Source organism: Ostrinia nubilalis, chromosome 24 (assembly GCF_963855985.1).
Source record: "Ostrinia nubilalis chromosome 24, ilOstNubi1.1, whole genome shotgun sequence".
NCBI classification, from domain to species: Eukaryota; Metazoa; Arthropoda; class Insecta; order Lepidoptera; family Crambidae; genus Ostrinia; species Ostrinia nubilalis.
In genome coordinates, this window is record NC_087111.1 from 7031139 (window position 1) to 7043962 (window position 12824).

The 12824-nt window shown below is 36.3% G+C and overlaps 1 non-coding gene across 1 annotated transcript; it reads left to right on the forward strand.

The window, feature by feature from the left end:
• Positions 1-5158: 5158 nt before the first annotated feature.
• Positions 5159-5320, forward strand: LOC135084008 (U1 spliceosomal RNA). The gene has a single exon (XR_010259757.1). It is a non-coding gene; the product is annotated as a U1 spliceosomal RNA (small nuclear RNA).
• Positions 5321-12824: the final 7504 nt, after the last annotated feature.

Sequence of the window (12824 nt, forward strand, 5' to 3'; positions counted from 1 at the left end):
ATATACTCGGGTCTATGTCAAAACTGTCACTCAAAAATTCAAAATGCCAACGCAATAACCATTATGAACTCATCTCACTGTCCCCAAACTCCCAAAGCTCTATTAAATCCCGCAACTTTGCTTACAACGTGATTGAGAGGTTCATGCGACATCTATCGGGGTGAATAGGCACTAAACAACTAGAGTACATCGGTCACACTTAATAAACGGTCTATATCGGCTCAGTGGGGTGACCACGCTCGAGTTAAGTTGCGGATAAGTCGGATAAGTGAAATAATTATTAGGATATTATGACAATATTTTTTGTCAAAAGGCTTTTGTTAAGAGTCCTGATAGCTGATGTGCTGTCCAGTGTCTGCCTCTACTATCCACGTGGACGCCTTGAATAGATCTTGTCGACAGCTTTGCCAAGAGCGAATCATTGGGAAAGAAGAAAAATCTAATTAATTATGTATAACTGCTTATTTTTTCTTGCAGAACCTCAAGGAAAGACTTCTGGTGCAGTTTCTGATGCAGTAAAAAGACAAGAAATATCAAGAAAAAACATAAGTGGAGACAGGCGTAAAACAAAATACATCACCAATAGAAAAATATGTAAAAAGACAGTGTTTTTAAAATGTTATTTTGTGTGGGCTTTTTAAAAATCTCTTTTACATGTCCCAGTATTATTTTTATGATTCTCCAATGCGTCTAAAACCATTGTCACCCTACTCAAGCGACATCTGCATCGACAATGGCAGTGATTAGCCGTCCGCGCTACATTGTCGCCTGTCGGCAGTCGTCTCGACATGGCGTGACATGATATCGTGTTTGGTGAGTGATGACTCTGTTATTGATAATGTAAAATGACGTCAACTTACCCATTGAAGGTAGAGATGAATAAAGAATAATGTATAAGTTTTGGTAAATGATGGGATGAAGTTGTCATGATTAAGTTCTTATTCTATTAAGATCTTGCAAAAGGTGTCCAGAACCAAATATCTCGGCATAATTGTAGACCAAAATCTGAGCTGGCAGCCTCATGTAGAAGCCACAATGAACAGAGTCAGGAAGCTGATCTGGATCTTTAAAACTCTAAGACATGTAATGTCGACTAAAGTCATAAACAACATCTACCTTGCCCTGGCTCAATCAGTCATTACCTCAGATCATAGAAGGGAATAGATGTGAAACGGGGGCGTGGCGCGTGTCTCCGCGATATGCCCAGAAACGAACATCGCCCGCGACGCCAGGTTAGTCGCGATTCAGTCGTACTGAGGAAATGTTATTGGATATTGTTGGATAATGCGTCGTAACGTGCAATAACATAAGTGAAACGAAGAACTACAGGAACAATGAAGTCATTTACCACATGTAAGTATTGCAAATCCATTGGTATTTTGCTTATAAATAAAAAAAACTAAACATTTTTACGAACGAATTCAGTGCCGTGACATTTACTGCGATATCGAAATTAGTGGTGATAAAAATTCAAACACGTTGTACATTGACGATTTAGTTAGCAACCACTTTATGTCATGCGTAACTACTGCGCAATGTATTTTATTTCTTCCGATATCCACTGACGCGTGAAAATACACAGTACGGCCGCATGTGCCGGTCGTAACATAGTGCAGGGCTCGTGTTCTAAAACGGTTTCCTATTATCGATAAATAGAAGTAAATTATTATTTTCTATTTTTAATTTTGAATGAAAAAATCATGAGTTGCTTGCGATTTTTAAGTTTTTACAAAAACAATAACAATAGTAGAAGGGATTAGTAACTGTCAACTATGTAATTACTATAAGAGCTAGTTGAAAGCCTAATATAGGCATTATTTTTGATAAACATAGGCGGTACGAATTTCGCCATAATTAAAAAGTTAATGCGCGATAGTAGTTAATAATAATTACAGTGATCCTGTTATTATTATTAAAGTAAATAATAATATATTACCAATATTGTAAATACTGGTAAAAATCGCAAGTACCTACTTAACCTATGACTTTTCATACAAACTTTGTCAGTCTATAACTTCTATACTCCATCGATAACGACATTGAGCTTTGGTTGGGGTAAATTAATATAAGGTAACTTCATTTAGTCCCAATAATTGATTCTGAGTTTTTCGTCCATACAAAATGGAACTGACTCCTTTATGCAAAAATCGTTAAAGAACTTAATAATAACGTATAATAATAAAAAGGTTTTCATACAAGCATTTTTTAAACCAATTTCGAGCCTTGCCCCCAGGATTTAAAGTATCGATATCTTATCGACTCCATTTTATCTTTCTTCTCTCTAATTGCTTTTTTCAAAGTGTGCGTTACGTCACGCGGCCATTGATTGGCCATAAGGCACGCCTTCTGGCCAATCACAGCACTTTTAAGCCGGATGCACATGTTGTCGTAGACTCTCAGTCGCTTTGTTTTTACACAGTTGAATGTGTGTGTGGGAGCTGTGGTGGGGGAAATGTGGGGACACTGGTTCTCGTTGTAGTTACGCGCGACTTCATATCTATTCTCTTTCTATGATCTGAGGTCATTACTTATTGCATCACGGTTTGGGGTGGCGCAAACAAAACCAACTTTTTGGAGATTGAACGAGCACAGCGGTCACTTATAAAGGTCATGTACTTTAAGCCATATCGATTCTCAACTTTTACTCTTTATAATATCAGCGGCCTCCTATCAGTGAGGAAACTTTATATCCTAAATCTAATCTTAAAACGACAAAAATTACTACCATACGACCACAAATCACAACAAAAGCGCAGAAATGACATTGTTGCCACCTCCACCCCTACACGCACTGCGTTTGCTAGAAGACAATTTGATAGTCAATCAACTTACGTTTACAATAATATTAATCGTATACTCAAAATCTACCCTATGCAACTATTTACATGTAAAAAAACGGTAACTGAGTGGTTAAAAACTTTATCATACGCAGAGACTGAAAGTTTACTAACTAGAATAACCTAACACACACACACTCACACACACACACACACACACGCACACTCATACACACACACTTGCATGCATTTACCTATCATAATTACAACACTCACTCTTTTGTACCTCTACAAATTGTATTTTGCATAAAGCTATGTAATTTTGTTTACCGTTTGGAAAGATGCGAGACATTCCCAACACAAGTATCTCCGATTACTTACTGGGAAGCCTCCGCTATTAATATTGTATAAAACTTTTTGTCAATAAATAATTTTTTTTTTAATTTAAGTTCAGCAATCAGCATGTTTTGATATCAACTGCTGGGTCTGGTGGATGACGTTTTAAAAGGTAGGTAGTTCAAGATTGGAATCCCAACATTGGTGTGAGAAAAAGAGAATGAATAGATTAATCTTTCACTAATTAATAAATAATAAACTGAAATAAAAAAGATCAACGAACAACATATTTTTTGTACATTCAATTTCCTCATTTTCAATTCTGTACTAAAATGCAAGAGGACAATGTTACTATAACTTCTAATTGAAAAAGTGTGTCCTCCCAAATATTTTTGTTACACCACAGCAAACAATTTTGAACAGTATCTTGGATTGAATGCTAATTTTCACGAGAAAACTTCAAAATATCATTTTTAAGGTCTCCCAAATATCATTATCAACAGTCAACAGAATTGAATACACATTATTGATGGGACCACCTTTTAGCGCCTCTGTATTTGGGTTCCTTTTGAACCCTTTTTTTAAATACATTAATCATTATCTACCTACTCCGAAAACGACCATCTTATAACAATTGCATAAGATTCAAAATAGAGTGTTAGATTGTTGTCCTTGTACAAAGACATCATCTGTCATCAATGGATGTCACATTAGGAAAGAACATATTAAAGGAGTCGTCTATTTTAAAGCAACAACTGAATTTTTGTATTGTCGGTACATTTTCGAAGTCCATTACTGAGTTTGCTTGAAAATGCTGGGCTTATTGTAAGGAAAACCGCAATGTAGTCAGTAATATATTACTCAACTGACAAGAAGTCGAATTCAAATCATTTGTATTGGTAGTATTTTTTAAGTTTACTTACCATTAAATAGAGTCCTAAATACTTACGTACTTAGTTGACTTAAGTACGAGTACAGAATCTATAACAGAATCTATACCTTAATTAAATTGTATTACTTAGTACGGGAATGCAGATAAATAATTTTAAGGTCCTTGGTCCACCTTGTGGGCAGATGTCCTACGTTGCGCTTGCAAGTAGGTACGTGGCCTCCCCTCCAGAAATTTTCTGCCCCATCGGCCATCAATTCTGCGTACTATGCGTCAATTGCCACTTCAGATGGCTAATCCGTCCTGTGGATAATAAAAAGATTCCAAATTCTATCTTCAATTGCATCGTACTGTATCACCGCAATATAAGGGCCCTCACTAACGTGCAGTGGGCGGAAATGTTCTTAAGCCTAAGCGGGGCCCGCGATTAGTGGTGGCTGTGTCGCTGCGCTCATTACGGCCTAATTGTGCCGCAATGCGCCCTCAAACGCGCCGCCTACTTTGATCTTGCCGACGCGGTGAGGCGCGGTGCCGAGCGGAGCGGTTTTGAGAGCGGAGCGATATAAGCGACTGCATTGACGTATCTAGGGATCTTTTTCAGTGGGTAAAAGTACCTATGGAAGCTGGAAACATTGAATTTATTGTGCTACAGCTAAAGATACCGTTTGAAAGAGCTCAAGAAGATTGGTAGATCTTTGTCAATAAATAAATAAAGAAGCACTCTCGGGATAAGTAACCATTTTTTCGGTATCTTGTATAGTTTAGAAATAATCAGTGAGATCACTTATCGTTTCCACCCTGTATACACGCCTGAGCGACTGTAGAGTCGATTTGAGAGCCCTCTGTGTTTACAGGTGAAGCTGGAAAAGCCGCCTATAGCCACCATCAAAGTTTTTCCGTAAATCACTGGATGCTTCGACTGTCGATATATTTTGTCGAACTTTACAGACAGCTCGAAGAAACTACAATCAAGTTGTAGAAACGAAGATTGGTGCACTACTCGTTGCATTACTCAACAAGTCATGGTCTTATTCACCATAGTTAGTGCCATCATCATACCAATAGATGGCGCTGTACGTACCCATACAAAAAGCTGCATCGCGGTGTCCAAGTTTTTTTTCCCGCCAAGACTACCCCGGCTCGAGTTCGACAAAGCATACTTACCTGGCATAGGGGACACCGTGATCACAAAGTCGGTTCCACCAGGGCGAGGCTCCTCCATTGCACTGCGGAGAGGTTGACCCCTGCGATTATCCCTAATGTGGATAACTCGGATGCGTAATTTTTGATAGTGGGGACTGCGTACTCGCCGTCCCCCCAGAGTGTTGAATAGTGCTTTTAAATAACACAGTTAAATATTTATAGGACCGATCATTGTTCAATTACCTTGTGAGACGCTTTTCTAGCAGTGGACGTCCTTTGGCTGAAACGATCGAACGTAACAAATCTAACCACGAGTTCAGGTTTTCGTTGTTACAAATAACAACATCTTCAGTCTCTTCCAATTCTAAAACATATTCCTTAATAATCTTTAACCAGGCTCTGGAAGCCATAGAGCCCACATCAATTTATAACTTTATGCTTTATGCTGTCAGATACGATTGAAAATCTTTGAAATTTTTTGAGCCTCTTTAAGGGATAAAATCGCTTCCGCTGCCGCTCTTACCCTCGCCTCTACTCACCTAAATACACAGACCATCTTTCATGCAAGCGAGATTTTTTCTCTCTCGACCTGCATCCAATTCTGGGCCTTATTACCCTTATGTTAGCATCTTCATTGGCATCCTACGTTTTGGTTGATTGCAAACGCAGTTTTGTGTTGTGGTAATTGTTTTTATTCATTTATGGCTCCCTATTGAGCCAGGAAGGTGGTCGTAATAGCAGATTTATTAGCATCTGAGGAGTTATCATCGTGTTATAGAGGATTTGTACTAATTTTATTATGTTAAAATCGGTTTTTAACTTTATTGGGTTAATCGGCGGACTCTGTCTTTAAAGTTGAGGGTATGAGGAAAAGTTGTAAAGGATTTAGTAATTTATTGTAATTTTAGTTTTTTGAAGTATGAGACTGATTAGTTTCTTGTTAGGTGGGTAGGGTAGGAGAGTTTTTTAAGTAAGTAGATATTTATTCCGAATTGGCTTCCTAACAACTTTGCGCGAATGTTATTTTCACAAAAAAAAAAACTATTATTTCTTACTAAAAGCATATATTTTTTGGAAAAATAGTTAAAAATTGAGGTGCTACTCTATCCTTTTACCAGTATAAATAAATTTTCGTTCAGTGGTTTAGTTTAGACCTGAAAAGTAACTACAAACAAAAGGACAGGCCTAGAGAGCTGTGCAAGAAACATTATTAATTATTGAAATATATTAAAATTAAATAGCCTTAGAAATAACATTTTGATTAAATGGATTTCTAATGAAATAAGCAGCCGCTGCAGAAAATGGTTTGACGTCGCGTAACCAGTAGTTAGATCATTCATCAACCTATTTTAGCCATGTTATGGTATACAGAGTGGAAACGATATAAGTAATCTTACTCGATTATTTCCAAACTATAAAAGATATCTAAAAACTATTTATTGATCTTGAAAGTGCTTCACGATCTCTATCAAACGGTATCAATAATAGGTTAAAAATAATTTAGAAATAATCGAGTGAGATCACTTATCGTTTCCACCCTGTATGTAAAAAATATCTATTTAATTTTAAGTTTCTATTCAATTTTATTCCATTACTCAAGAACTGAGTCCATCAACAAACATGAATGCTAAGAGCCCTCCACAAGAAAGGCTGTAAACCCACTACGAAACACTTTTCGTTATTACTCAACTGTGGATCCATTTCCACATCGGACCACCGTGGTGCTTCCACAAAATCGTGATATCACTAACATTAAGCTAGTGGTTACATGGGGCATGCACTCTGCTTCCTTCTGAATAGCCCATAGATCTTATGCCTTTGTAATAGAATTGAGAATTCAACTAGATTTCGGGAAAACAGGTCGCCTGTAGAGCGGTTCATAATTCATTAGATGTTGCACGTAGACATACTTTTCTGACTGCTGTGTGGTATTTTGGATAGGGAAGGAATGGAGGTAGAGTTAGTGAAAAACACACTTTTATATTCTGCTTTTTAGTGTTTTTTTTTTATTTAGGGAACGTTTGTCAAAGAAAATTAAATTACTTTAACGCACAGGTCTATCCTAAAATACTTCTCTTGGGTGAAAATTTTAGGGAATACTATACTTATTTTAAAGTTACATTCTTGTACGAAATTATCTATATCAGCTTCTTAAAAATAGACAAACCTTATAATTTTTAACATTACTTATGTAGGAGAGAACCAATTAAAGAATACTTACAGTGAAGACTGAATTCGTTGCGGCGCTCCTTCTCAGCACTTGCGTAATGCTTTCTCAAAGAGCTAGTAGGACTGAACATGGTGTATTAGATACATTTTCAGGTGAGGGTCGATAAGATTTTTCCTCATTAGTATCCGCTCCGATGTACTTGTTTTGACTTTTCTCGTATTTTCAGCGTGCATTGTAAAACGTCGCTTAAAGATAATCAAGTTTAAGCATGAATTGAACCAGTTCTTTTAGAAATCTATATATATAAAAATGAAACCCGTTTCGCGTTGTCACGGCATCACGTGTGAACGGCTGAACCGATTTCGATAATTCTTTTTTTTAAATGTTTGTGGAAGTCCAAGGATGGTTCTTACGGAAAAAAATATTAAGAAAATCTCTACGCTAAGGCGGTACGAAGTTCGCCGGGTCAGCTAGTAGTCTTATAAAAATCGAGGTAGTAAAAACGCGCTGGATGCAGGCCGCTACCAGTCGGCCAATCTGAAAATCATTGGGCTGCCCTCTGGCTGAAATGCTGATGATGATGATTTATTTCATGTTTTTATTGAATTGATTGAATATTTTCATAATAAAAATTTTGCTTTGTAGTAAAATCATGCTGCTCGAAAGCTAAGCGTAGGATTTAACGTATAACATTTTCAGTTAGCATTTCTAACAAAGGAATACCAAGGACCAAATGCGATATTGACAGCTTAGTATTACCATATTTCGTAGAGGCTGCGATCGCTATCTTGAAGCTGAATAGCAATCATAAAAAGATTCATTAAGACGTTTCCCACACGCTAGGGCGGGCGGGTTGTGCCTCTAATTGTATGAATGGGCTTGGACCACACACCCGTTGCTTAGTGAGGTACGTAGTCGATAAATGGCAGTAATATCGATAAATAAATATAAAAATCTACTGATTCAATGATAAATCTACAATTACATGCACATAGGCTCTGAGAAAATCCGTGCACACCAAACAACATCACAAACCAGTTACGTGTTATATTCTGACTTATTTTGGTTAATCTTAATCATACTCGTTCGTTTCAGCCAAATGACGTCCACTCCTGGACAAAGGCCTCCTCCAAGATTTTCCACATTGAATGGTCCTGCGCTGCCCGCATCCAGGCTCTTCCCGCAACCTTTACCAGATCGTCGGTCCACCTAGTAGGAGGCTAGAGCATATTATTGTTTTTTTAATTAGTCTAAGCTTTCTGCTCATAAGCTCTACATGATTGTTCATCTCCATTTCAGCTGTAAATTAGCTTTTAAGATCAACTAATTGAAGACTTGACCTAAATTAATATTACTGGTACATTTTGAAAAAAATAAGCGATTGTAGCATTCACTAAAGCGTATGTAGGTGGATAGATACTGTTAAATTGTCATTGTATTTTATTACAATGACTTCATTATCGATATTAAAGTACTAAACCCTGATAAACACCACTACACCACCGCATTCTTTGGCCTATTAACCATACACGTCTCTACATACCTGTAATAAATCATACATGCTAGAATTATGTACGAGTAGGTACACAAAATATCACTTACCTATGTACGTACGAGTGTTATTGCAGTGGTTGAATGAAAGAAGCGGATGTATGTACCTGCATGCGTTGAAATCTAAATATAACTCAAAGGTGACTGACTGACTGACTGACATAGTGATCTATCTAATAAAAGCATCAACATTATCAACGCACAGCCCAAACCACTGGACAGATCGGGCTGAAATTTGGCATGCAGGTAGATGTTATGACGTAGGCATCCGCTAAGTAAGGATTTTACGAAATCCACCCCTAAGGGGGTAAAATAAGATCCACGCGTACGAATTCGCGGGCGGCCGCTAGTGGTAGGATAAAAATTTCTGCAAACATGTATCTTGATCTGAATAAAAAATTCTAAATACCTGGGTTCGTTCCATCTTTTCAGCCAAATGACGTCCACTGCTGTACAAAGGCCTCCTCCAAGGATTTCCACAAAGACCGGTCCTGAGCCGCCTGCAACCAGGCACCTCCTGCGACCTTTACCAGATCCTAAACACCTGGGTAACATACCTTTAAGTCTTATCAATTTACAAAACATATAAAAAAACTACGTAGTGATTTATGACGCTCTATGTATCTGATAAGTAAGTATAAATAACAATTAGTGCATTATTTTACTTTCGAATTAATGTTGCCTCAATTGAAACCAATCTGTATAATCAATTAAAATCCAATTTTCAGTTCGTAACGGCAAAGGAATAACGTAAAAGCAAACAGTAATCAGACAATCCCGCCATGGAATCAAACCCACGAATTGATATTTCGAAATGGTATAATAGTTAATAGCGAAATAGTCGGCGTATCACTAAATAACTTAATGTTCTTTGCTCTATGGCCAGAATACGTTGCTTTATGATACCATATCGAAACTCCCTCTCTAAACCTTTTACAAAATTATGATTTCCCTACATCAAACAAAATTCTTCCTTATAGTAGCCCATGTAGAGTCTATCTAAACCGCATTTGTTAAACTGGTAGTTGTCTATAAAGGAGGTATGGGAGGTCAATTTACAGTGGCGTGTAATATCAAATCGCCCCCATTAAGTTCGCCTATTACCGCAATGATATTACCTACAATTTCGTATCATATCAGTAATAATACATTTAATGCGTTACCGTGTTGTTTTATAGCATTGTGGCGGTTTATGGACCTACCGTTTAGTTTGTAGGTGGTAGAGTCACGAATTTGTACCACGATTTACTTAGCTAATTCGATTGAGCTCAAAAGTGTAATCAAAATAATTTCGTTGTGCCATTAGATACGACAATTATCTTTCCAAATGCCAGCATTTTTGTTTAAGTATGGTTTTTCTGTACTATCAGAATCAGAATTACTGTTTTTATTTTTTTCGATGGCTTTAATTGTAAGATATTCCTTCGTGATGGAAAATATTATAGATTTACCTACAGTTCCAATAATTGTTATAATACTAACTCTACTAACATAGTCTCTAAGATCAAATTGTTACTAACCAAAATATGGACTGCTTTGTCTGATAATAAATTATTTTTATTTTATTTATTTAATAATAATTATCATACCATTTGGAAGACAAGATACCCACCTACATCCAATTTTAATTTCTTTTAAACCTGAAAAATAAGTTTGAGAAGCATTGGAATGCATGTCACCTTCGGTCATCTTAATATACCTACGAATGGTTTCATGCTTTTGCTAAATTGTATAGCCATACGTAGGCCCTATATTTTGTCCTATAATTACTCATTATGATTTTTGCATTTAAGAGTAAATGCATGAAACCATTCATAATTAAGATGACCAATGGTGACATGCATTCCAAACTGACTGATAATTTTTACATTTCAAAACGTGTCGTATTTTTATATAATAAAGCCGTAAAATTTATAATAACTGCTCTACCATGCAGTGCGCTATCTCTACTATCGTAGAAGAGTTGGTAGCTCGACCACTTTATTAATACTTGTGTAACACTTAGCTACAATTAAGTACCTACAGACCTGTTCAAGACCTGTAATTTCACTGTAGGAAAGACTGGATATGGACTGTCATTCCAATTAAAGTGTTTTTTTTTCGTAGCCAGATAACATCGGCTAAATGCAAATAATGTCACTTCGGAAAATATAAACGAAAAAAATACGTAGGTATGCTATGTATCATTGCTGATATAATTATATTTTTATTAAAGTCTCAAAACATTAATCGTGATATTCGTGAGTGATAAAGTGAAAACAAAAGAAAAAGCTATTTTAGGAGTGCCTCAGTCAATGAAAAGTCTCTAGTCAAAACTTTAGTTTTCTATGAAAAACAATTATATTCCACATACATTCCTACCCTGTATAATTTACACACATATTCATAAATCGATTTCAGAGCAAATAACTTTCGTCTCATTTTCTAATTTAAATCAATTAGTTGCAACACAGGGCCATGTGTCTTTATTTAGTCAAATTAAAACAACAAATGGGCTCTAGCATAGGCAACGCGTAGAGATGTTCCATAAATTGAAATACTGATAGCGAATAGTACCGATAAACAAATTTTAATGTTGTAAGCTATTTTTCAGTGGTTTATTAGGTAGAATATTATAATTGTTATGTTAATTATCTGACAAATAAATTGATCAATATAGCGACATTATTTTTCATTAAAAAAAGCTCTACTACTACTCCTTGCTCTTCTTCCATAATAATTTGATCTTACAGCCTTCGTGTTTTCCGATAAAAGCTTTAAATTTTTAGGCTTTCATGAAATTGAAAAACTGTATTTAACTGTAGTTTGAGCTTTTCATGGCATTCGTCTGTAAACAATGCGTCTGTATTCCTATTCACCCTTGACGAACTCGTCAAATAAGATTTTCCTTTTGCTAACGGCTACCAAAAAGCCAAGTCATACTATCAATTGTTTCTTTCCATCACTCATAAAACCGATATCCCAAAATAGCAAATAAATACCGATGCTAAATATACCGGTATCCACGTGTTACGGTAGTCACGGCGCGCGCGCAGCCATTAAAGATCGTTAAGGACGCCGACGTGGCGCGGTAATTAATCGTGCAATTTTAGAGACATGAATACCAAGCTTGCGCGCACGCAACATGCGTTACGATAAGTTCCTTTGCCTCATGTTTAATAATCTTTACTTAGTTAACAGTTAGTCCTGCTGTCTGTCCTGCTCACTGCATCGGATTTTAATGCAGTTTTCAGCATTTGATAGTAATTCAAGAAGAATAAGTAGGTAGAGGTTTTCTTGAGTAAAGTTGTTGCGTTTGAAAAGTATAGAATCAACACTTTTTGATCATCCACCAATGAGACACCCTGTATTGCCGGTTTTGTGTCTTACAAATTTTTGATTGTATAGGTTTTAAAAATCTATGACCATCCAATCCACCAATGAGACACCCTGTATAGTATTGCCGGTTTTGTGTCTTACAAATTTTAGATTTCATAAGTTTTTAAAACTCTAAAATCTAGTGATTTTTATGATCTGTTGCTTGCTTTGATCTTTAGAGCAAAGGACTACCTCATCCGTAGAAGCCTACCTCTTAACCAATTCCAACATAATGCAATAAACGCTTTTAAGACTATGAGTACGACTAAGGCCCAGTTTTTTGATTCGTAGTTAAAATAACAAATTGTTAAATTTTGCTACTAATGGTTAAATATTAACAAAATGTTAACTAGTAGTTAAAAAATGTACTAAAAGTCAAGCTAACCATTGTTCGAAAAACATTTTTTTCTGATATTTAACCACTTGTCATTTGACATCTGTCAAACTTGACCATTGGTTATTTTAACTACGAATCAAAAAACCGGGCCTAAGTAGTTAGATATTGAGAACCATTAGACAATGTCGTTGATGAACAGTTCAAAAGTGTTTAATTTATTTTGTTATGTACCAAGATACTTATAAAGTTTGTCATGTCCAGTTT